The 25646-nt window shown below is 44.9% G+C and overlaps 1 protein-coding gene across 4 annotated transcripts in view; it reads right to left on the bottom strand.

The window, feature by feature from the left end:
• Sfmbt2 (Scm like with four mbt domains 2) overlaps positions 1 to 20097 on the bottom strand; it is a 179815-nt gene extending 159718 nt beyond the window's left edge. The window contains exons 1-2 of one of the 4 annotated variants that reach the window (XM_050150484.1): positions 19855 to 20096; positions 19338 to 19510 (exon numbers count right to left, since the gene is read on the bottom strand). The gene's annotated coding sequence lies outside the window, so the exon portion shown is untranslated. Of the gene's footprint in view, positions 1 to 19337; positions 19630 to 19854 lie in introns of those variants that run through there. The other 3 variants (XM_050150485.1, XM_050150482.1, XM_050150483.1) reach the window with 3 other exon arrangements.
• Between the last annotated feature and the right edge of the window lie 5549 nt (positions 20098 to 25646).

Here is a 25646-nt window from a genome sequence, read left to right as displayed (position 1 = left end):
AAAAACTAAAGCAAAGAAAAAGGCTAAACTACAAGGAACACGATACATGTATGACTAGCAGCGGAATAATGTGTAGCTCACATGATAGCAAGCGGTCCAAGAAGATCACCTCCTTAACACCGCATGCACATGTGCCTGTCTCTAGTACTATTAACATTTCTTTCCTAGAGAACAGATCTCGGAGCAGCTGTAAGTTCGTACAAGAGTGTGAATCTGAGAAACGAAGGCGAAGCAGATCTGGTAGAAGGGGGAGGTGGGGAGGAACTGGGAGGAATGGAGGGAGGGGGAACTGTGGTCCAGATGTAGGAGAGAAGAATCTATTTTCAATTAAAAAAAAATTAGAATAAAAACAGTAATTGTTTGATGTGTGTGTATGTGTGCAAGTGTGGGGTGAATCCTTTGTGCAATGGCAAGAAAGTGTGAAAACAGCTCCAGTCACTAGGAAGATGCTGTGCCAAGCACCCAACACTGGAATTTAATTCTGTGCTTATTTCTTTACCCACCTGTTGCACCAAACACTGTTGGAAGGAGCCCAGGCTATTTCCCGAACAAAATACAAAGGATGAAAATGTTTGCTTTAGACTGGAGAGTATAAGACCACCTTAAGTGGTTTATTAAATAGCGATCTAGGCATCTTGCTCATGAATAAGCAAAGAGGATGGCAATCAAAGATATAAGGCACCTCCAAACAACTGGATTATCTTTTCCATTCAATATTCTCTAAGCACAGAGGCTTATGGGTTTGGGGGTTTTTTATTGTTTTTATCAAGCTATGTATTTTTCTCTGCACCCCCACCCTTCTACCCTCTTCCATGGCCCCTGTGCTCCCAATTTACTCAGGAGATTTTGTCTTTTTCTACTTCCCATGTACGTTAGATCCATATAAGTCTCTCTTACAGTCCTCATTTTTGTCTAGGTTCTCTGGGATTGTGACTTGTAGGCTGGGCTTTTTTGTTTTTGTTTGTTTGTTTTTGCTTTATGTCTAAAAGCCACTTATGAGTGAGGACATATGACATTTGTCTTTCTGGGTCTGGGTTACCTCACTCAATATGATGTTTTCCAGATCCATCCATTAGCCCTCAAGTTTCAAGATGTCATTATTCTTTTCTGCTGTGTAGTACTACATTGTGTAAATGTACCACATTTTCCTTATCCATTCTTTGGTTGAGGGGCATTTAGGTTGTTTCCAGGATCTGGCTATGACAAACAATGCTGCTATGAACATAGTTGAGCAAATGTCCTTGTGGTATGATTGAACATCCTTTGGGTATATACCCAAAAGTGGTATTGCTGGGTCTTGAGGAAGGTTATTTCCTAATTTTCTGAGAGGTCGTCATACTGAAATCCAAAACAGCTGTACCAGTTTGCACTCCCACCAGCAATGAAGAAAGTGTATGTACCCTTTACCCCACATCCTCTCCAACATAAGTTGTCATCAGTGTTTTTGATCTTGGCCACTCTTATAAGTGTAAGATGGAATCTCAGAGTTGATTTGATTCGCATTTCTCTAATGACTAAGGATGTTGAATCTTTCCGTGTCTTTCAGCCATTTTATAATCCTCTGTTGAGAGTTCTTGGTTTAGGTCTGTACCCCATTTTTTATTGGATTATCTGTTCCTTTGATGACCAATTTCTTGAGTTCTTTGTATATTTTGGAGATCAGACCTGTCTGATGTGGGGTTAGTGAAGATCTTTTCCCATTCTGTAGGCTTTTATCTTGTTGACCATGTCCTTCTTAGTTTCAGAAGGTTCCATTTATTAGTTGTTTCTCTCAGTGTCTGTGCTACTAGCAAATATAAAGATACAAGACCAAGGAGTAAGAGTGAACATTAGTGATGAGACAGTAGAAAACAATTAAATCAAGGGCTGTGGAGATGGCTTGGATGCTAAACATGAGGGCTGGAGTTCGGATCCCCAGAACCAGCATAAATGCCGGGCAGGAAGGGCAGCCTGCCCATAATCCCACCCATGGAACCGTGGAAAGTGGAGAAAGGGGGACACAGAGCAAGCAGGCTGGCACAGTGAGCCGCACTGCAGAGCTCCGGGTTTATTTGAGGGACCTTGACTCATTGAATAAGGTGGAGAAGACCTGAGAATGATGGTGACAACCTCCGGCCTCTACTTCTTCACCACACACTATGAAGCCAGGAGCCAAAAGGACACTTCCTGCCATTTGTTTTGTTTGTTTTTCTCAAGTATTTTTTTTTTCAAGACAGGGTTTCTCTGTGGTTTTGGAGCCTGTCCTGGAACTAGCTGTTGTAGAGCAGGCTGGTCTCGAACTTACAGAGATCTGCCTGCCTCTGCCTCCCGAGTGCTGGGATTAAAGGCGTGCGCCACCACCGCCCGGCTTTCTCAAGTATTTTGTCACAGCTTTGGGAAGCTGACCAACAGGAGCAGACTGTCAACAAGAGCATGCGGGCAGGCAACGGGTAAGGGGTAAAACTAAAGCCGTGGAGAAGACATAAAGAAAACAAGCTCAAGAAATATTTGAAAGGTGTAATCAACAGAACCCAGTAGAAATAATCCTAACACAATACGATCTTTTCACAGCATGTAGCCGCTGAGGCAAGAATAAATCACCATGCAGTCAGCTCTTAGCCACTACGGAAATAGATAGTTCTGGGGGAAGACTATTAAACATAAGAATGGCCCACGACTTCACAGAAATTTCTATTTACTTTCCCTTTTTAAAAAAAAGTCTATTTTACTTTAAATGGGATGGAAGGTCGAGTCTTACTAGAGACATCGGATTGATCCATTAAGCTTAGCAAAATAAAAATGGGGTATTTTAAACTGGAAACTGGCTTACCGCTTAAGTGTTCATTAGCATGTGAGAAGCCCTGAGTTGCACCCCAACTATCCACAAAAACAAAAAGGCACACACACACATGCACGCACACTCATACAAGAACTCAGGCATGTACTCACTCACTCACATGAGGACATTTTGCTAGAGGTGTTGTTTGTTTTACACAGGATCTCATAGAGCCCAGATGGGCCTCGAATTCTCTATGCAACCAAGTCTGGATTTGAACTCCTGATTCTCTGGCTTTGAGGCACCAAATACTAGAATTACAGACATGGTGGCCATGCCTGGCTAGTAACAGGATATTTTTAAAATGAAATCCTTTTCCTAACAACAATGCTCTCACCTCCAACCCACAAAAGGAGCTATTTTTATGAGAAAGTATATTTCCTTTTCAATGTGAGTGTGAGTGTGTGTGTGCGTGTATGTGTGTGTGTGTGTGCCCTCATCTATAAACCCTCCACTAAGCTACACTATCATCCCGTTTTGACTCCCATTTTTAAATAAACTCTGTAATTTCAAAACCAAAGTTGAAAGTGTCTATTGAAATGCAGTAAAATTCTTTTTTTCCAGAGACATGTATAAAGAAAGTCCAGCAAGCTGCACTTCTAAAGGGTAACTTCCTTTTCTTACAGTGAGCCCAGGCAACACAATTGGCTCTTCCCTCCTCCGAAGCCGAGGAGCCAGGGAACTACAGTAAGGGAACTTACTGCAAAAGTCTCCTCGGTCCTGTGAAAAGAACCATTAACTTGAATGTGGAATAACTGAGCCATTATTGAGCTGTGGGACATAAATTAACCTTTCTGTACCTCAAATTTCTCATCAGCTAAATAAGAGGTTTGATTACGTGCAATCAAAGATCCTTTTCAACTCTAAAAGGCTGAGAATCTATGATGCCTCTTCAGTATTAATTGTGTATTTTCTCCATCAGACTATCATTTTACGTGAATCCCATTTAATACAATAAACCTTCTCCCTCTCTTAGCCTCATCCAGCCACTTTCCTTCATTTGGAGTGTGCTTACAGAATACACCTAATTCCAACATGAGTCGAGCAAAGCTTTGTCAGGGAGAAAATGAATACAGAGGGACACTCGTTGGATATTACCAGAAAACTCTAAAACCAGAAGGATGGAAGGATCGATTTGGAACGCCAACCCCATCCAAAGGAACTTTCTATACCTACCTGGTGACAGTTTACCCACCAGCCCATGTGGCTGCTGGCACGTGAAATATAGCTAGTGTAACTAAAGATCTGGATTTTAATTTTAGCACTGGGGGGAGCGGGGTTAGGGGAGGGAAGATTTGAGACAGAGTCTCAGGCAGCTCAGGTTAGTCACAAACTCTCTACGTAGCCAAGAATGACAGCCGATTTCATGAACTCCGTCCCTTCTCCTCCCAAGTACTGAGACTATGGGTGTGTTCCACAGGACTTCACTAGAGCAAATGGATATTTAAATATGTGCAGTTGGGGAGATAGCTTGTCTTACAAGCATGAAGATCTGCAAGTATCCAATCTCCAGACCAGACAGTGTTTAACAAAAAAGCCAGGCGTGTGGCACTTACACAATCCCAGCGCTGCAAAGACTAAGACAAGCAGACTTCTGGGGCCTGCATGCCTACTTGGTGAGCTCTCTAAGAAAGCCCCTTTCTCATTAAAGCGGGGAGGGAGCCGGGCGATGGTGGCACACGCCTTTAATCCCAGCACTTGGGAGGCAGAGACAGGCGGATCTCTGTGAGTTCGAGACCAGCCTGGTCTACAGAGCTAGTTCTAGAACAGGCTCCAAAGCCACAGAGAAACCCTGTCTCGAAAAACAAAAATAAAAAGGGGAGAGGGTAGTTCAGAGAAGGGATGTGCTCAGACTAGAGACTGGGCTCACTCCAGCAGCTGAGAACTCCCAGGAATTGTACAGGTTGAAAGCATTCCCTGAGAGACTGGATGTCATACAGCTCACTGAGATCTGCCGTGCACAGACTTGGACATTTCCTGGTAACCAAACTTGAAGATCATATGATACTGGAATAGGAGGATTTATCATGTTGACTTTAGGATGCTGGTTCCATTGTAAATATACGTACACCTCTACAAAAAAAATCCAGCAAAAGAATTGCCAGACAAAGACTCAAAGCAAGATTTTCTATGAAAGCGCACACCTTGATCCTGGAAGAACACACACCAAGAGCAATAGCAACTGAGCAGCCTTGAGCACAGAGAACCAAAGCCAAACTCCAAGGCAGAGAGCAACCTCCAATTCAACTGCACATCATACTTTGTACAATAAAAGCTCTCAACTAAATAAACAAAAAACCAAGGTGTGTGTATGTATACACGAGGACACATGAACACATGTGTGCATGCACACACACACACAGACCTTAAACATCCACAAAAGTCCAACAGTTGCATACTCCCAGACACCCTAGTACTGGGAAGCCACACTTGAGACTCAGGGACACACCCTAAACCACCACCAATTCTTGGCTCTCTTAAAGAAACTATTCATTGAATTTAATAATATCAAGCTTGTTAAAGGAGAACTAGGGATTTCGAAGCCTAAGAAACGACAGACGATCCCATTTCCCTCAAGTAGCAGCATGTGACAAGCCTTCTCCAACACTAACCGTTACCAAGTGTGCTGGCTTTGATAGCAGACAATGTCAAAGGAGAAGCAATCCTAGAAACCAACCTTTTGTGTGACACTAACAGTACAGTCACTTTTCTTGTTTGTTAGTAAATTCGTAAATATCACCCGAAAAATATTGTCCTACACATAGCTTTTCTGAAAACAGGGGGGAGGGGACGCGAATGTACCTATTAATAAATCAGGTTTCAGTGGCTCCTGTACCACGTAATGGGGGGAGGTGTTGATAAAAGTCTGTGACTCCAGAGTGATTCAACTCTGTATTCATTTGTATCTCACAAGACACCACGGAAGGGTGATCCATAAGGCAGACGGTGATGTAAATGTACCAAAGCAGTCGTTCTAAATAGAACGCAAAGGGAACCATATTGGCAACAAAGAGAAAATCCCCAGGATAAGCGGGAGAGTTAGACCTCACGTCACTCCAAGCCTTTCTCTCTCTATGGGATGTGTGCTTGCACATGTGCACGTGTGTGTACAAGGATGTGGAAGTGAGTGTACCTGAATGCATGTGGAAGCCAAGCTCAGGTGACAGTGTCCCAGGTGCTCACTAAGTCACTTCAGTGACTAAGCCCCTGCCTGGCTCCACCTCCTCCCAGACAGGATTACAAGCACAGCTTATGGGAATGCTGTGGTCATATTCAGTTCTCATGCTCGCATAGAAAGCATCTTCCTCAGTGAGCAACCATCCCAGCCTCGCTAACCTTTTTTTATGTCCTCTCATATAACTGAAAAAATAAATATGCTTCTTTTGGCAAATGGCATGTTACGTTTTCAGGTTTTCAACAATGTTTACAGTTTCGTTTCTGCATAAATTGTAAAGGCGGTCATGGCAGAAATCCAGGAAAATAAAATTAAATACAACGGTAAATGAAAGTCACTTTTAACCCTAACACCTAGGAAAATCATTTCCGTGTATTTCTATCTTCTCAAGATGGCTTCTTGGTACATATTTCTGTGAGTTCATAAAACATTCAGAATCTAACCCAATTTCCATCTAGCATTATATAGAGAGCATTTTATCACGCTGTAACAATTCTTTGAAGGAGGGGAAAATGGCTGTATAATGAATAGAGTAATGTTTTTATGCTTATTATCAAGCAGGAAAAGTTTTTGCTGAAGAAACTATTCGCATTGCAAATGCCATCTCTGGTTTAAAAAAGAATTACAGCATGCATTGATGTGTTCATGGAGACATTTCAATTTCACAAGAAAATGGAACAGAAATCACCCATTGCCTGAGCTAACTCTGAAGAGCATAAAAGAAGCCAGCAAAACTGCAATTGTAGCGCCTCTCCAGAATAAAACAAAGAATACAGGGGCCAGGGAGATAGGCAACTCCGTCTACAAAGTGCCTACCACGAAAACATGAGACCTGAGTTCAGATCCCAGCACATGCTTCAAAAGAAAAAAAGGAGAGAGAGAGGGAGGGAGGGAGGGAGGGAGGGAGGGAGGGAGGGAGGGAGGGAGAGAGAGAGGAAGAGAGAATTTGAGAGAGAGAGAGAGAGAGAGAATGTTTGTAACATGATCTCACCATCTCGACTTACCGTTTTAGTGGATAAAGATATCTTAAGTTAGTGGCTAGCATGATAAAAGCAACCGCTGCCAAGTCTAATGGCCAGGGTTCAATCTCGGGGACCCACTGGTAGGAGGAGAGATCTCTACAGATATACTGCGGCACATGTGCACACACAACATACACACACACAAACTTGCACACACACACAATGAATAAAAACGTAATGTAAAAAAATTTTACTCTTCAATTAGGACAACATTTATCCTCAAAAGGGGGGGGGGCGTCCCTCCTCTGCCTGCCAGGCTCCACCCTGGAGAGCGCTGATGCCATCTGAAATCCAGGTCTTTCAATGCCCACATGTGTCACAGCACTGTCTATGGCAATCTAGTTGAGGGTTTGGAGGCACCCACTGACTTCTGTCAATTTCTTCTATTCTGGGGCACTTTGTAGAATTAATGCTAATTTCATCACTCCCATTTTCTCTTCCATTCTAATATTCATTACTTCAAAGGCTGGACCTCCGCCATTTCTTTTATTTTACAGCGCTTTAATTTTTTTTAACGAAATTCTTGCCTTCCTAACCTACCATCAGGAGCGCTTCCTTGGCCTCTTCTCTGGCTCCGCCATTAGCTTCCGGCACACTTTATTTTCCAAAGGCTCGCTGGATTTGTGCTTATTTTGCAGTTCTTTATTTTATGCCCTCAACTCAAGGGGGAGAAAAGGTAAAATAAAAGGCAAAGATTTACACTAACAGCTTGTGGAGTCCTACAGACCTGAATCGCGGCTATGCCGCTTGCTCGCTACACACTAGGAACTCGCTCGACACTAGGAACTCCATAATGAGCTCGAGATACCGACCTGAGACCTTGCGAAGGATTCCAATCAAAGAGGAAAATCTCAAAGGATTATAAACCAAGCACAACCAAGTTTGGAACCCAAATTTGATCTCTGAAAAAAAAAATCATAACTTCTTCCTACGAAGCCAAGTGCAAACAGCCAGGAATCACAAGAGACTGGGGAGCACACGCGTCTGCGGATGGCTTTGAAGATGAAAAGCAGGGGTAAGTGCCAAGTGCTACCATCAACCCTTTTATTTATAGTCACCTTGTCACCCGGCTCATTCTGCTAATAACGCCTGGCTAAGTACCTCCTTCCCGCTCTCACCAGCCGACTCCCAGCCTTCCTAAGAACAGACGAGGCCTGTCTCCTCCCTTCATCAAATGAGATGGCCTGATTGTTTGGGGCAGAAGGTCCCTGGAATGGTACCCTCTACCATCAGCACAGGGCCCGGCTCACCTTGATTATCACAGCAATTTACTCTCCATTTTTCAACCAGACTTCATTGGTTTTCACTCTCAATAGATTGAAATCTGACACAAATCGCTGCCCCAGCGTAAGAAATGCTCATTTTTTTGCAATCAGATTCATACCCCAATACTAAGATATTAGACATGTTGGGAATAATGGGCACTGCAGGAGAAAATAGCAGAGCTGGAGGCAGCTGCCACCTTCCACAGCAACTTTTTTATTCTAATGGGGCCTCCTTCACTCAGTCCTCAAACAATGTCGNCTTACACAGTGAGGGCTCACAGGGCACGGCAGAGTGAGCATCCCGGGCTAGAGAAATGGCCCAGTTGATAATGTGCGTGCTGCACAAGCAGGAGGACCTGAGTTTGAGTCCCAGCATCCACATAAAACAAAGCCAGATGTAGCATAAATGCCTATATTCCCAGTACTGAGTAGCCAGCCAGTTCTAGCAGAATCAATAAACTCTGGGTTCAGTCAGAAACAATGTTTCAAAATATACAAAATAAGGAAGATATCAAGTGTCAGCCTCTACCCTCCGCATGCACACACTTACATGCACCCACCCGCCTGTGCGCACGCGCAAACACACACACACACACACACACACACACACACACACGAATACATGTACATACATACCACAAACAAAAATAATCCATTAAAAATGTAAGTAGGCGTCTGTGATGGTCAGCTTTAATCATGAGCTTGACACAACCTAGAATCAATCATCTTGGAAGAGTTTCAGCGAAGGATTGTCTACAGCCGGCTGACCTATAGGCACGTCTGTAGGGAAATATCTTAATTAAAGTAATTGATGTGGGAAGATTCAGCTCACTGTGGTGGCACCATTTCCTAGGCTCAGGAGTCCTGACAGGTATATGATCACATGCAAACATCAAGGATTCACATCCTTCTGCTCTTGATGGTTGTGACTAGCTGTTTGAAGTTCCACCTTGTCTTCCCTTAAATTGCAGACTACAGCCTGGAATTCAAAAGCAAATACCTCTCTCTCTCTCTCTCTCTCTCTCTCTCTCTCTCTCTCTCTCTCTCTCTCTCTGCCCCCTGGGTTGCTTCTGGTCTGGGAATGCTATCACAGCAACAGAATGGCAAATCTGAAGGCCTTCTATGAGAAGGAAAAATTTCCAAAGCTCAGATCAGCATACTTCCACTTGAAAGTGCGTTCATTTATCAACTAGCTGGCTACAAGTTATTTATTCACTAGAAAGAAAGATAAGATTGTGAACTAACTACCCAGTTAAACAAAATGCTAAGGACAAAAATTGTTTTGAATTTCGGATTCTTTTCTCTCAGAGTTTGGAGGATACAAATACATAATATGATATGGCAGAGACCCAAGTCTAGATATGAAATTTGTTGCATACGTAAACACCTTATACACACAGTCTGAATTAGTTAATATCAGGGGATTTTGCTGCTGTTTTAGAAACTGGGTCTTCAGTCAAGACTGGCCTAGAACTCACATGTCACTGTCTAAGTCCCCCAGTGCTGGGATCACAGGCAGGGGACGCCAGGCCTGGCTATTAATACAAGGTTGCTAAGACTCTGTATCTGAAATAGAACTTCATGGTCTGGAGTTCTCCATGTGCAGTGCCCCGTCAGTTCTCAAAAAGTTTTAAATTCAGAGCATTTTGCATTTCATATTTTTGACTTAGGAAATTCAACTTGAATACAAGAGGGTTTGGCATCAGAGTACCAAATTAGGGTTTCCTGTACCAGGAATTTGCATCCAAGCCACAAAGGATTGAACTTGATCCTAGAGTCAAGTTAAAGAAGTTGGAGAGGAGGGGAGGGGAAAGAGAGGAGAGGAGAGTAAGGGAGGGGAGGGGAGAGCCAAATCCTTTTCAAGTATGCTCTTGCTGCGAGGAGCTATTTCAATAAGCTTGTTTACCTTTGGGGGGGGTTCTGCTGAAACAGTGTCTCACTATGTAGACCAGGCTGGCCCAATATCCACCAACCTCTTCCTCCTGAGTGTTGGGATTAAAGATGTGCACCACCAAGCCTGGCCCAAGAAGAAACTTAAGCTTTAAAATTTGCACAGACATGATCTTCTTGGTTCCGACACAGTGAACAAAACCCAAGTATAAGATTTCCCATGTTCTACTAACAGAAAAAAAAAATTACAGCAATATTCCAAGTTGTCACAAAGCATGTGATTGAACTGTCTATGACACATGGTGCATCTATATACAGGTCAATTATGGTAAACTAGACAGTGGCTACTCAGTCATGAGAACTCAGAGAGTGGAGAATCTCACACGAGAGTTTTCTATGAGCTGGATTGGATGGACACTGCCAATATGCAGAGCCCAGTGTTCTGGGTGATAGTTATGAACTGAGACCTTCAAGCCCAACAGACTCTCAGGAACAGTGCTCAAAAGAAGACATCAGCCAAGCTTTCAATGCACAAGGACACACTTCCTGGCCAATAAAGTGCCTGCCACAGCTGAGGGCACAGGTTCAGAGCCCCAGCACCCCACAAGTGGGGCAGCACTGAGCTATAGTCCCAATACTACGGCGATGGGAAAAGAAGATCCGGAGGGCTTGGTGGCCAGCCATTCCAGCTGAATCAGTGCGTTCCATGTTGAGTGAGAAAACCTATCTCAAAAAAATCACGTGGAGAGCAACTGAGTAAAGCACTCCAAGCCAACCACCGGCCTCCACATGCATTTGCACAGACACAGACACTTGTGCACATAACCACACAAGCATACACATATACCACACAAAACACATACAGACCAATCAACATGTGCACAAAATCATTGCTTCCTACAGGCAACCAGAACAATAAAACTGAGCACCAACCCTGGGGGCAGCCTCTTGAAAACCATGACCAGAAAGCAAGCCTACAGAGCTCCACTACCTGACTGGGAACTCACACAAGTTTGGGGGCTTTTGTGTGTTTAAGACACAAATGTACATATACACCAAATTTTAATAAATTATGTCATTTAAATGTATGGGGAATTTATTAAGTAAACTGAAAATTTATGCAGAGTAAATAAAAAACACCCTAATTTACTTAGGAAAGAGCTTAGAAAATGTATGGAATTTTCAGAGGCCAAATTGTCCAGACCTGACTTGACATTATCATCTACCACCTTCATACCCAACAGCTGCCTGCACCACTGAGCCACACATGGAAAGCAATGCATCTCGAGGTTCTGAGTCAGGCCACATTCATAGCTGTACTTGGTCACATGCAGCCCATAAGCTGTAGCTCGGACCAGCCTGATAAAGTGTACAGTAAAACCACTTACATGAGATGGGCTTTTTAAGTCCTCCAAGTACTGTACTCTGAGCTGCAAAACAGAGCTGCTCTGGAAGCCTCCTCAAATCTCCCTTCCCACTCCAACTCATAGGAGTCTCGGTGCTTGCTTCCCTTCCTTATAGATGTGATGGAATCACAAGGAATGTACTAGAATAAAAGAGGGCCTCAGTGTTCTTGGGTATGAACAGGGAGATAAACTCTCACTGACATGCTAGAGACACATCACAACAGACAAAGAAGCAAAGATTTAGAGTTCAGCAAGAAAATTTCCACAGAGCTTCTTAAGCTATTTGAAGGTGGGGCTGGGGAGATGTCTGCCAGCAAAGTGCTTGCAAGGCAAACATGAGATCTAAGTGCCCTGAGTCCCCGTAAGGAAGTACAGCATGGTGGCACACTTTAGTAATCTCAGAACTAAAGAGGAGAAGACAGCAGGTCCCTGGGGCTTGTTGGTTAGCCTGCTTGTTGGTTAGCTGGAATCCATGAATTCCAGCGAGATGACAGAGGTTGTCTTAAAGACAAGGTGAAGAGTACCCAAGGAATGACCTCTGGCCTACACATACCTCACTACAACAGAGAAATATGAGCAATTGCAGTACTGGCTCCCAACTCGCATTCCAGTATACAGGAGGCCGAGGCAACAATACGCCAATAGTTTAAGACCAGCCACTGCCTCAGAATGAGATTCTGTATAAAATATTTTTAAAAAAAAAAGATAAATGAAGAAGGCAACACAACAGGAAGAGTGACTGGCAAACAGCAGATGCTAAAATCAGCAGCTAATACATTAAGAACAAGTTTTGAGAAATCAGATTGATCCACAGTCCACTCACAGGCTCTTGTCGGATCTTCAGACCAGGATGCTCTCTGGCAAAGTGACCTGTTGCTCATTTCAATTACAATTAATAGGAGACTTTGCAGGAACATGCACTTGAAATTCAGACTCCAGCAACACAATTCAGTGCATGTCTTAGTTTTGATCAAATGTGGGGAAATGAAAACAAAATGTCTACATTTTCCAGGGAACAGAGAAGGCACGGTTTGGTATCTCTTTTCCTCAGGAAAGAAAACTTCGGGGGCAAAAGAAAACTCTCAGAATAAAAGTTTGCCCATCTGAAGCAAGCCTTTCTGATGTTTCACCAGAATCTGTGAAAGCCTCTCCTTTCCCCTCTTTCAATAAGACCACAGAACAAATTCAGGACACTAAAGAAATGGTAGGGCCAAAACCAAATAGGAAGAAAGGAAGAGAAGGGAAGGGAAGGGGAGGGGAGGAAGAGGAGAGGAGGGGAGGGGAGGGAAGGGGGGATTAAATAATACACTTCATGTAGGATTTCAGATACACACATACCAGCAAGATGGCTCAGCAGACAAAAGCTCCTGTTACACAAGCATGGGGACCTGAGTTTGATCCCTGGAGCCCACAGAGGAAAGGAGAAAGCTAAATTAACTCTGCAAAGCAGTTCTCTGATCTCCACACAACACGTGCATGTGCATTTGCACGGGCACATAGAGAGAGAAAAAGAGATGCATGCACACACAAATGCACACACTTTAAATCTTATCCCTTCACACTGGTCTCACCCCATTGTCCTCCAATCACTACGCTGACGATATTTGCTCTATTCTACAAATGTTATAACAATTTACAAATTACTTTACAAATGTTCTATCAATTTCTATTTTAAACTATTTTATGGCTTGTTTGGTTTGGTTTTTGTCTTTGTCTTTTTTTTTTTTCAGAAAAGATCAGAAAAACACAACAGATTATTTTTCTTTAGTCAGTGTGGAAAACAGCCATCTTATCCTAGAAGGAAAGCCTATTGGTGGTAGTGTGGTTTACATATAAACTGCAGCCCCCACAAGGGGCTCGTATATTCAAGGGTTGGTTCTCATTGGTGGGGCTATTCGGTGAGACTCTGGAAACCGCAGGAGACAAGGCCTTGTGGAAGAAATGATGTTACTGGTGTCATGATCTTGGAAGCTGTCTCTTGTGTCCTCACACACCCACACACATACTTATCATGTATCATATATGTCACGAAGCAAATAGCCTCTGCACCATGCTCCCACAACCATGATGGTTTGTCTGACCAAGATCCCAAGAGAGGAGTCAAGGGTTACAGCTGGAAACCTTTGAAAGGGTGAGCTGAAACACACCCTCCTTCCCTTTCGTTCCTCTCATCAGATAATGTGTCACGGTGATGAGAAGTCTGATGAGCACAGGCTTCAGATCTTGTATAACAGCTAACTGTCAACCAATGGTGGCGAATTACCACGATTAACTCATCACTCTTGGACAACAAGGTGGTCAGTATGACGGCAGCATCTGTGCGGAGGAAAGTTGAACTGACACTGTGAATAAACAATTTTCCCTGTTAAGTTCCAAGTTCTTTGCAGAGTCTCAATTTACAACACGCAACCCTATATACTGTCTTTATACCGATTTAAATATAGTCGACATTTACTTTAGTAAGAAATTATTTTTCTTAAAGACTGCCCCGGGACCTGAAAGATGGTTCCTCAACTGAGAAAGCACTGAGGGCTCTTGTAGAGACCTGGACTTCTATCCCCAGCACCCACTTGGTGACTGAAAACCATCTGTACTCCAGTTCCAGAGGATCCAACCCCCGCTTCTGGCCTCCACAGACTTCATGCACATGGTGCACATACATACATGCAAGCAAAACACCCATGCACAGAAAACAAAAATAAATCACACAAAGTAACAAAAGGAACTGTCCTGATTTTACAAAGGATGGACTGCCCAGTGGCCAAACCCAAAGACTGCAGATAGAAAGTTTTAAGTCTCCCAGGGGACAGGGGGCACTTTCTCCCTGGCTACCAGTATTCCCTAGTCATCAAGACACACTGCAGTCATTATCCAAGGCCGTCTGAACAACCCCCATCAAGTCTGGGATAGTAGTGTACACAGTGCAAGGGACCCGTTTAGACCTGGGAATGAGTAGACTCAAATCAAATCGGGCATTTCTTCATGACTTGCGTTCAAAGAAACCTCCCGAAACCCAGGACGCACTACTTTCCCCAAGCAGAAATGAAAACAAGGCCTCATGTGGCTCTTCCACCACGGAACAATGACAGCACTTACTCCTGCACGGTGGCCTCCAGCTCACCAGCTGCTCTCAGACCTTATGTCACACAACTGTCACCTAAGGCCAGCCGTGTTTTACTACACTTTGGGGACGTGAAGCTCAAGCATCGCTTGAGCACGTTAGCGTAGACAGCCGGCATCATGGACTTTGTCTCTTTGTTTCTGGTCCCTCGTGACACAGTGACATCACCGAGTAAAACTCCAGACCAAGGTTCCTATGTAGACAAGAAGGCTCAAACTTGTAGGACAGCTACATTCATCCAGGTCACACAACTAGTCAGAGTCATCTCTGAAACTAAGCGCCAGACCTCCTGAATTTTCCCTGTCTCTTCCTATCAACAATTGTCCGTATATACAAACTAGGCAGGCATTCCTGGGTTATCAAACTTAATGCACGGGCCGACCATCTAGTTTGTTACGGAAAAAGTATAATTTCCCTTTTTTTCTTTCCATTGCAGATCAGCGACAGCAAGTTGCTATTGAAGCAATATGGATATACGAGCTGGGAATGGAGCATAAATTTGAATTACAAATCTCAATATCACTTTAGTACAAAAAAAATCTTTATGAGCTTCACTTCCTGACAAGATAAATTTCCTTTTGAGAGCTGTACTGTTACATAGACACACAAGTTCCAAATCCTGAAATGCAAAGACAGAAGTGTTATCCAAACTGACTGTATCAGACTCGAGGGCATTTAAACCCCACAGTAGAGCTTTTATTGGTTGATTGATTGAGTGATTGCTCAAAATAAAATGTTTAGAAAGCTAGAACTCTTACTCTAATATCTACAACAAACTTGTAGACTTAAATGTGGGCTCAGAAAGTTTGGGGTTTATATTAAGTCAAACATATCACATGTATTTAGGCTCAGCTCAGAACAATGTTGCTAACACTTCCCATTTCTTCCCAGAGTTCTTTGGGGGTATTATTGACATGAAGAACAAAAAAAGAAAGAAAATGTCACCTCAGCGTGGGCAGAAAAGGGATTTGATGAACATAGCAGAGCTTGTGATAAAAAAAAAGGGGGGGGATCTTGTTTTGTGTTGTGGTTTTGTTTTATTTTTCCATATCAAGAATCATGGAACTAGTTAGTTATACCTACAAAGGGCCATCTTTTTTTTTTTTAAATGCAGTCTGTACTATCTCTCAGCTGAACAGACTGTATGAGGTTCATGGTCTCAGCACCCTACCTGGAGATGGGAAACGCTCAATGTGTCAGGGAAGCAGATCTAGGCTAGTATGTACAGAGCAACGGGTACTTGGTGCTGTTTCTTCTAAGATGAGGACTGCCCGATACCCATCCCTGCTCACTATGTTTGACACTGGCCTAGGAATGACCCTTGCAAGCAGTAGAACTTTGCTGTGGCACAAGGGATCACTTAGGGTAGTGAACTTTTTTCCTGCCCATTGAAGGTCCCAGGAAAGATCTAAAAGCCATTTCTTCATGGTTTGGAGGGTCTCAGAGAGCGCAAATTCAGGGGTAAATATGTAGGAAAAACACAGAAGTTCGTCCCAAAGACAGCTTGGCCAACCATTCCTTTAAAACACTAAAGCCCCCTCCCTATTCCCTATCACCAACTCCCCATAAAGACAGGCAGCCCTTTCCTCAAACCTGATGGAGCCTGAATGCATTCATTTGGTGTAGTTAGATTGGGTCCTTGGACTATGGTACCAGGATGAAGAGGCGAGAGTGGGAGGCGCTGACAATGATTTACTAGGGCAGTGAGCCCCGGTCCAAAGTAGCTTCCTTTCCACCCCCTGGTGGAAGGCTAAGACCTTCCCTTCTAGCTAGCATCCAGATAGGAGCCCCAAATCCGTCGGTAACCAGGCATATGGGGCAAAAATAGAGCTAACAGGAGAGAACCTGAAGTCTGGAACTGAGTGAGCCACAGGTGCACGAACGTCGCTAGCCTTTCTGGGAATCCCACACAACCCTACAATCTTCCATATCCCTGAAATTCCAAAAGTGAAACTGAAAAGTTTGGGAACTGTCTCGGGAACCAGGTTTCCTGGCATTGTCTCCGGTACTCCAGGATGCTGCACTATTATATCAAGAAGGAGCACCCGCCTCTGCTCCTCACAGGTTCCCCGGAATCTCCCTTGGATTTTTTATGCAAAGCCACTGGAGTGCCCCAAGTCTCCTCTGTGCAGCGCTGGTCGCTCACACCACTTCAGTTCCTCCCTCTTCTCGCCGCTTTCCATGAAAAAGGAATACTTGGGCCCGGCGACAATCCTGTGGAATATTCTTTGGAATTAACTGGATACTAAATTCCATAGCCCGAACCGGTGCAAAATTGTGGGTTTTGAAGCCTTAGGAGGAGCTACGCCCTCATCAGCGGCAACGTCAAGGAGGAAGAAGGGAAGGAGCCATGGTTAAAACTGCAGTTTACAAACACCAAACACAGATTTTGTACTTATCCTTATTTAAACAGAGCCCACGGATGCCCTCCCCTACCCCCATCCCCATCCCCGGGGACGCGCAGGCTGTGAGTGCTGGGGACGCGCCGCGTGCTCTACTTGGGAAGATGAAATGCTTCCTGTCCCGCCAGTCAACAGTCGCTCAGGTGGGAAGGAATAACCTGCGGTGGAGTCTCTAAAGCTCATCTCCCACCCACCTGACACCACGAGCGGACTGGACGCCCCCACCCTACTTAGCGGAGTCTGAGGAACCCAATAAAATCACCCTCTGGGTCCCTGCAACTGCCAGGTGACCACGTTGTTACAGTAACTACAGACCTGGCTGGTCCTGATTTTTAATCCAATCCTTTATAAATGCCTCCTCGATCTTGGCCTAGCGCTTTCACATCCGTTGGCGGAATAATGTCCTCCCAGACCAGCCCTCACCAGAGACCGCGAGCGCCTGAAGTGTGGCTCACGCCCACTCTCCCAGGCTCTTTTCTGCTCAACCCGCCGCGCAAACCTTACTCCTTGGCTGCGTCGTGGACACGGGCGACCCCTATCGGGGACCCCTGTTCCCAGCGAGGCAACTACGATCATGCATTCTGGGTGGCTTTTTTCCAGGTCCGGGTTTACTGGCTTTCCTAAGAACCCCTAGAGTGGCTCCAATCTTTGTCTCCAAACTCCACTCTTATACCCTCCCATACCCGTCCAGACGTCGGACGTAGACCTTTCCCCTGCACTCCAACTTCCCTTCACACCACAAGACTACAGCCTAGCCCCGAGCGCATACTCATGGAGGACACCCCTCCCGCAGCAGTCCGGTTGGTTTCTAAACTGAGCTAGGGACAATTTTTTCCTAAAATTCACTCCCCATCCATCACCTTTCCTAGAACGGGAAAATCGAAAGTGACCTGGCAGCTCTTGAGGTTGACCTTGTATGCCTTTTGCTGGGAGGTCCGTGCTTCCTCATTCTCTGCAAGCCTCGGCCCCGGGCCCCCAACCTCCCACCTTTGCAGGGAGTGCGGGAAAACAGGAGCCTATCCCTAAACGTGGCACGTACCTAATCTCCCCGGACACAAAATCCCATTGACTGCGTGCAGCCCTCCCGACTGCACCGAGTACCCTGGACAGTTAGTCTTTTTAATAAGCACCTCCTCGCTCCGCCTATTCCACGCAAGATCCAACAAACACGGAGGAAAAAAGAAAATACAACCCCTAGAAGAGCGAAATTAATCATTCCCTCTGCCCTCGTGGATTCTGCACCTCGTGTCAGCAGTTTGTCACGTCAGAACGTGGTAGAGTCTGGTTCCGACACACACACACACACACACACACACACTGACGTGGGGGATGGGGGTCTCTTTAATACACACCCTAGCGACTGCACATACAGACTTGTGCACGGTTCCACAAGCACACACACGAGGCAGTTGCGCTTGGTTGCCCTCATCCCGGCCCGAAACACCCCTCCACCTTGGACCCTCTAGCAATGGACTAAATACAGATAAACCACGGGGGGAAAAAAACTGGAAAAGCTAGCTTCTCCTCTTTTTTCCTACTTAATTCGCTAAAGAAGCTCCTGGAGTAACCAAAAGGAGTCGAAACTAAGGCGTGGCCACTTTGCTTGGGTTTTTTCCCACCTCAAAAGCTTTATTTTCAGTTTTTAAAAGCCACCTTAGCCCGCCATATTGGAACTGGTACGGTGTCTAAAGACTCCTTCCCCGCTGCTGTAGCGCTTCCAAGAAAACACAAGTAGGGACTGAGCTGAAGACGTGTGTCCGGCCACTGCAAATCAACCACTTCCCACACCCAATGTTCTCCCTTGCCGAGCCTAATCTCTTTCAACCGCTCCAAGTCAAAAATCAAAACATACATCTAGCAGTTCTTACCGTTGCTTTTTTTTTAAAAGAGGATTTCAGCAAGACACACACGCACATAAAAATAAATAAATAAACTCCAGAGCTCGATTAGGTTAGTAATTCTGAAAAGAGACAAGATGAGTGTACACAAGAAAGCCCCGAGTGACGGGATGTTACTTTAAAGGGTAACAAAAATGAACAAAAAGATCGCCCTTGCTAGAGCTCGCTCCGAAACTACTATTGACAATTTCAATTCCGCTGCACAAGGCAAATGTTTCCAATCGGGCGATTCCAAATGTCTGCGCGATTTTGCAAACAGCCCCCACCCCACCGCTGCTGATTTACAATTCTACCACCACCACCTTCTTCTCCCTCGCCCCCCCCCGAAACCCCCAATACACACCAAAAGAGGAAGACCCCAGAGCGGAGGAGACGCGGGAACGCGGGGTAGGTGGCAGAGGCGGCTGCGTCGCTAAAACGAGTGCACAAACGAGGAAGGTGGGCGGCGGGAGGGAACAGGCTGCACCCGGAGGAGGACGAGGTCACTTTGCAACTCCGGACAGACTCCCGCAAGGCCTGGCTTTTCAGAGCAGGGAGCCAGGGGAAAGGGGGTGGGGAAAGAAAAAAAAATGACAACCCAGAGCGCAGAGAGGAGTTAGAGGCTTCGCTCGTCGCTCAAGTGCTGCTCGTTTCCTCCCCAGCCTCTGCTCTTCGGGTTTTCTCCTCCTTCCTCCCCAACCCCCCGCCTCCCCCACCTCCACCCCTAGGCTGGTTCGGGCTTCCTTTTTTTTTCTCTCTTAAAAAAAAAAAAAAACTAAACTGGAAAAAAAAAACGCCTTTCGGTGCACTCAACCTGCGGGCCAGAGATCTGCTCGGGGGCCGGGTTAGGCGAGGGGACAGTGACTAGGGAGGCGTCTTACCTGATGAAGTTTATCCTACCCAGGATAGTGAAGCCAGGCCCCCGGGTACGACAGAGTGGGCGCTGGTCCCGCTCACCCGCCCTCCTTGCTCACTCGCTCTCTACCCGCCGCCTCACTAGCGCGCCCGCTCGGGTCCTCCAGCTCCCACTACAGCCTCATTCCAATATGGCATCCTCTCTATGCGCATGCCCGGCACTCTTTTTTTTTTTAAGATTTCTCTTTCTCTCTGTACAGCGAACTCCTTCAACGACCTTTTCCAGCGCTTGCAAAATGTCTCAAGCCAATTAGCCTGCTGTTCGTCTTAGACTCCTTCCGCCCACAACGCGACATCCTCCCACCCCCACGCTCCGCCATACAGAGACACCTCCCCCAGCAGGCACAGTCCACGCCACGCGGCCCCCTTGGGGCCGCTCCCTTCCCTCCCCTCCTTCAACTCCCTCCATAAGTGATGGGTAGAAAGTTCACACTGCCAGCATTCCCAAACACCCATTTGCACCGACAACTGAACTAATGCCTCAATTCCTTCGCGGTTGTTTGTTTTCTGGGTTTGCAATGCCCTGATCGACCCAGTATAAAAACTTGTACTATATCTGCCCAAGAGCTTTCTAAATGGGAAGGATGAGGACCCCCCCAAAACAAAATCGATTGTCCCACCCGGTCCACCCCACCCTGCTCTTTAATTGTACTTTTCTACTAAGATTCTCAAGTGTCCTGCCTTTGGGGGAGGGCAGAGGGATCTAGGAGAGGTTTTCCATGGACTCGTAAAACGCGTGAAAAGCGGCAAATTAAGTTTGGACTGTCGGGGAGATCTACCAGCTGCGATCAGCTGGGATGCGTATGACAAAGTGCGCCAGGCTTCTTGTGGGACACCTGGCCAGAATGGGTTCCCAAAAGGTGGGGATAAGAATCCCTGAGCAGATCGAGAAAAACGAAGACTGCGGAAGAAGATCAACGCAGTCTGATTTGCGGGGTCAGTCCGCACTTTGTCACAGATGTGGTGGGAGGACAGAAGAGCTTTCCCAGCCTTAGGCGCAATGACTGGACAGAACGCAAACGAAATGTCCCCGGTACGGAAAAGCTGGCGACACTTAGGTAGACAAGATCCGCGGCTTACAAAGCTAGGAAGCAGAGGCGAGGTGCGAGTGTAGATCCGATTATATCGACTAGGAAATGAGCAGACACAATTGCTCACGGTCTTTGCCTTTGCAACCCTACATAAAAGTTGCACACGCCCGAGTCTCCTATTGCCTATCTCTCTCTTACACCAATCACTAAAAAATTGGCACATTCTGGGATTTCTGTCACCCTTCCTGATCCCAACATCCCAGATATATATCCTCCCTCATGTGATGAGGACTAGGGACCTCCAGTGGAGTTTAAGGAGCCTGGGGCTAATCTTGAGCAGGAGAACTCACCAACTATGCGGCTTTAGGTCATCTGGAAGAATCAGGAAGAAATGTGTCTGAAATGACTCTTGCCACAGATGGACCTCCACAAAACCTGTGGGCGAAAGTCAGCGATTTGGGGAAGGTGGTGGAAGTTAGGAGATCCTGAGCACTGCCAGTCGGGGAATACCCTATTTCCTTAACGTTTTTGGAGAACTCCTTAGGAGCATCGCCTCGCCCTCAGACCTCCATTTAGAACATGAGCTTCCTTAGACCCAGAAGCGCCCAGTCACTCGGTTAACAGTACTCTCTGAGACGCACATGTTAATCCCCAGCCTAAATTCGCCACTCCTGAAATTTACCAGTGTTTTAAGAACACCAAACCATAGTTCTGAGCTCATGCTTCTTAAAGTCACTGACGGCAGAGAGTCCTCAAAACAACAGTGTCAGATCCCTGAATATTACCCATCCCACCTGCGCCCGCAACTGACTCTTTCATTGTCTGGAGGCGGTTCCAAGATGGATCCATAGTGAATCCGAGGATTCTAGTGCTAGCTCTGGATCTCAAAATCTTAAGTCACCTCTTTTCTCTCATTCAACACACAATAGAGTCGTCAGAAAGAGGGGGGAACAAGATGAGAGACGTCCTTAGAAACTTAAAGCGCACAAATCCGACTTGCGCTTCCGTCCTGGAGACAGTGGTGAGGGTCTTGTCCATCCCCCAAGTGCAAAGCGCTCTTGGACCGGAATGGCCTGGAGCTCAAACTGGCTCCTCCAACTTCCCAAAGCCGCAGGCTGGGGCTGCGCTAGGCGCCCTAGGCTGCGGGACTCCTTTGTGCGACCCAGACCGCCCACCTAGCTCCCAGCTCCCTACAGGACTTCCGGGCAGCTCTTGTTTGGAAGGAAATCGGATTTTATCAGTCCACCAGCCAAGAAACTTGAGTTGTAACCAACCCGTAAGAAGTCTCGGGTCTACTTAATGGTCTTAAGTCGTGATTCCCCGTAGAACGTTATTCCATCAAAATTTTAAAACACACATCTGATTCTCTTACCTGATTCTCCAAGGCAATTGAGCAATTCCTCCAGATGGTTGATACTCAGACCCACGTTATATAATTTTGCCCGTGGATCTAAAATAAATGGCTCGGAGTTCCATTTATTTATTTATTTACTTATCTACCTGTCGTGGTTAAGGAATAAAAACATTGCGCTACCACAGCACACAATGGCTGCATTGTTTACACAAAGATCTTCGATGGTACCTACAGCGATCTGTCTCAAAGTTCAGTTTCCTTCTCTTTTGATTCATTCCTTGCATGTGACTTTCTTTAAAGTCACTTGCCTTTTCTTGTCTTTCTGTCTTTCTGTCTTTCTTTCTTTCTTTCTTTCTTTCTTTCTTTCTTTCTTTCTTTCTTTCTTTCTTTCTTTCTTTCCCACCTCCCACTATTCTCTTTTATCCAAGGACACCAGAGAGACAAATGAAGACTGGTTAACAGATTCCCTCAGGCAATTAAAGCGACCCCCTTCATCCTACTCCAATGCCTTCCAATTTCCATTTTCATTTCACAACCAGACCCTTTTGGGATGTGGGAATCCAAATGTGGGCTCCACCTCCAAATCAATAAAAACAACAACCTTTGCCAAGAATAAAGAAGTAGTGAAAAAAAAAGACTTTTTTTTTCCAAAGTAAAGACAAATTGCACTCCAGCTCAGAAAGTCAAGTAAGTCTCACGATTAATACAAGATTTGTCTCAGCGTCCTTAACACTTACGGAAAATCTCTTCCCAAATAAGTCTTTGATAGAAATGGCTATAGGCGCCATTGTACTCCTAAATTCTAGCTAAACCATGGCTATCATTACCATGTTAAAATATTCAATTTCCTTTTGTTAACTGCAAAGTGTGTACATGCTCTTCCATTTCTTTGGTGACACAGAAAAGAAAATTAGGAAGTTCACAGACAAAAGTTTCTCCTTCGTTTTCTGTACATTCCTAAGAATTGTATCATGAGAACTTGCAGGCTTGGAAAAGTGTGTGCTTATATTTATATTAAAGGCATGCAGGAGTTTAAATCTTGTTGCATTCTTAAAATAAATAAATAATAAAAATAAATACATGCTGCTTACTTGCTTAGGCATATCCAGTGTTTATATTATCACTCCTTTCAAGGGAAAAAAGAGAGGAAATCGCCTTCCCAGAGACTCTTCCTATGTGAATTTTCTTTAGCAGATACAGGGTATGGAAGCCTGCACAAACCAGGAGCGCTAACAGCCAAAACTAATATTTGACAAATGTGTGCAATCTGCTCTTCCCGGGAACCTTTACTCCCAAACGTGTTTTCTCTTAGTCCACATAAGAGAGCATTTCCTATCCCCTCCTAAGTCACCAAGTCCAAATTCTCTCTCTCTCTTTTTCATCCTTCTTTCTTCATCCCTTATCATCATTAAAGTACTTGGCCAGAGTGCCAGGAATCGAATGACCTTGGTGCTTGCTTTGTCATCAATTTATCTGTATAAGCTCTGGGAATCCAGTGGCCTATCTGCTGCGCCTTCTCCCAGTGTGTAAACTAAAGGCATGGAGCTAGATGTTCCGCAAAGGCTTTTAAGACTCCAAAGTATATCTAGCGACTTGCTTTACTCCAAAGCCATACATTGCTTTCTGTAATATCCTAACACTATCTCTACCAGTTCCATATAGGGCAAAGCATGAACTCTGGAGGTCACAGAAAGAAAGAAAAATCAAGTGCACAGATCTGTGGGGCCATCTTTGCCTGATTGTCCAGGGAAGCTATTCTTTGGATCCTGTTTCTTCCTTTCTGGGCTTCTGTTCCGTTATTACCATTACTGTGTGGGTTTTGTCTTGGCCTCCAGAAATATCCAGGACTGAGGTGAGTGTGCCAAACATGAAGGTGATTTCGAAAAATACTTGGAGAAAGAAGGCATACTCACATGGCTAAAGAATTATTAATCTGTATTAGTGATGTTCACAAAAATATAACCACGTCTCTCATGTATTTCTAGAAATTCCAGAGACTCATTATTGCTATGGCTACTTGTGTAATTTCAAGACATTTGGGGTTCCTTTGGAAAGAAAAAAAAATAAAAACATACACAAAATATTTTAAAAGCGCACTGTGTCTAGATGGGGCATTTTTTTTTTTCTTTTTCAAAGAGCAAACATCTTGTTTGTTTGTAGAGTGTCAGTTAGACTAATGGCTACTTTCTCCACGGAGGAAAATCCTGACAAACATTACTAAGGACTTTCACAGCTACTGACTTGAACACCTGGGCACCCAGGAACGTATCTGAGCGGACAATGGTTCACACATTGCATCACATGACGTTTTCTCTCAGGCAGCTTGTTTCCTGTCCTGCAGCCTCAGGCCCAGTCATTTTGAGAGCTGGAATCCAGAAGGACTATACAGTCAGTGCCATTAACTAGACAGAGCAGTAGGAGCAGCGCTCTGGCTTTCTGCTTCTGGCCCTTTCTGTGCTCCGAATGATAACAGAAAGGGGGGTTTTGCTTCCATTTCATTTCATGTAGCCCAGGCTAGCCTTACACTCACTCATATACCAGAGGACGGTGGGTCCTCACAAGCAGCAACCCAGCTGTTTCTAATGGGATTCTAGGGATCAAATCCAGGGCCTTATGAATTTAGCCAAGCACTCTACCAAGTGAGCCATTTCCCCAGTCCCAGACACTTGTCTAGGCATATTTTCATACACGATAGCATGTGATAACTACTAGTCAATACCGTGTATGACGTTTCTTCTAAATGGTTTTGAGAGAAACAGCATAAACATGTATTCCTTGATATACAAAGTTCCAACTCTTTGTCACTCTACCTAGACATTGTATAACTTTTTAAAATTAGGGAGATGGCATTTTTTGGACAACATGTTACCAGCTAAAGGTATTGTGTGCGCGCACACACACACACACACACACACACACACACACACACACACACACGGAGATAAACGGGTCAGGGATATTGCTTCTGACTCTAGAACAGTCTTTCCTCTGTGTGTGCTGGCCAGCTTGAATGAGGTCAAATCTGACACTGTGCTAATGTATACAGTCTCATTGGACTGATAAAATAAAGTAAAATAAACGAAACAAGCGGGTAAAATCTAACATCATGCATAGACACAGTGGGTCACATCAGTGACAGGGAGTCCACTATTTTAGTGAGTATCCAGCTACTGTGTGTAGACAAGATGTCAGTGACAGAGCGCAGTGCAAAGTCTCCCTATGTTTTGTGGTCACTGTGTAAGCTTCTTTATATGACCTTATAACAAAATAAATAACTATTTTCATAATCAAAGAAGGGACCTACAAAGGCTGGCTCTGCAGTGCCATCTACTGGAAGCAAGGGCTGACTTGCCTTTGAATTTTTTAAGGGTGG

Source organism: Alexandromys fortis, unplaced genomic scaffold (genome assembly GCF_014885135.2).
Source record: "Alexandromys fortis isolate MF-2015 unplaced genomic scaffold, M_Fortis_MF-2015_v1.1 scaffold_69, whole genome shotgun sequence".
NCBI classification, from domain to species: domain Eukaryota; kingdom Metazoa; phylum Chordata; class Mammalia; order Rodentia; family Cricetidae; genus Alexandromys; species Alexandromys fortis.
The sequence above is the reverse complement of the archived record's forward strand: the minus strand, read 5'-3'. Positions and strand labels throughout refer to the sequence as shown.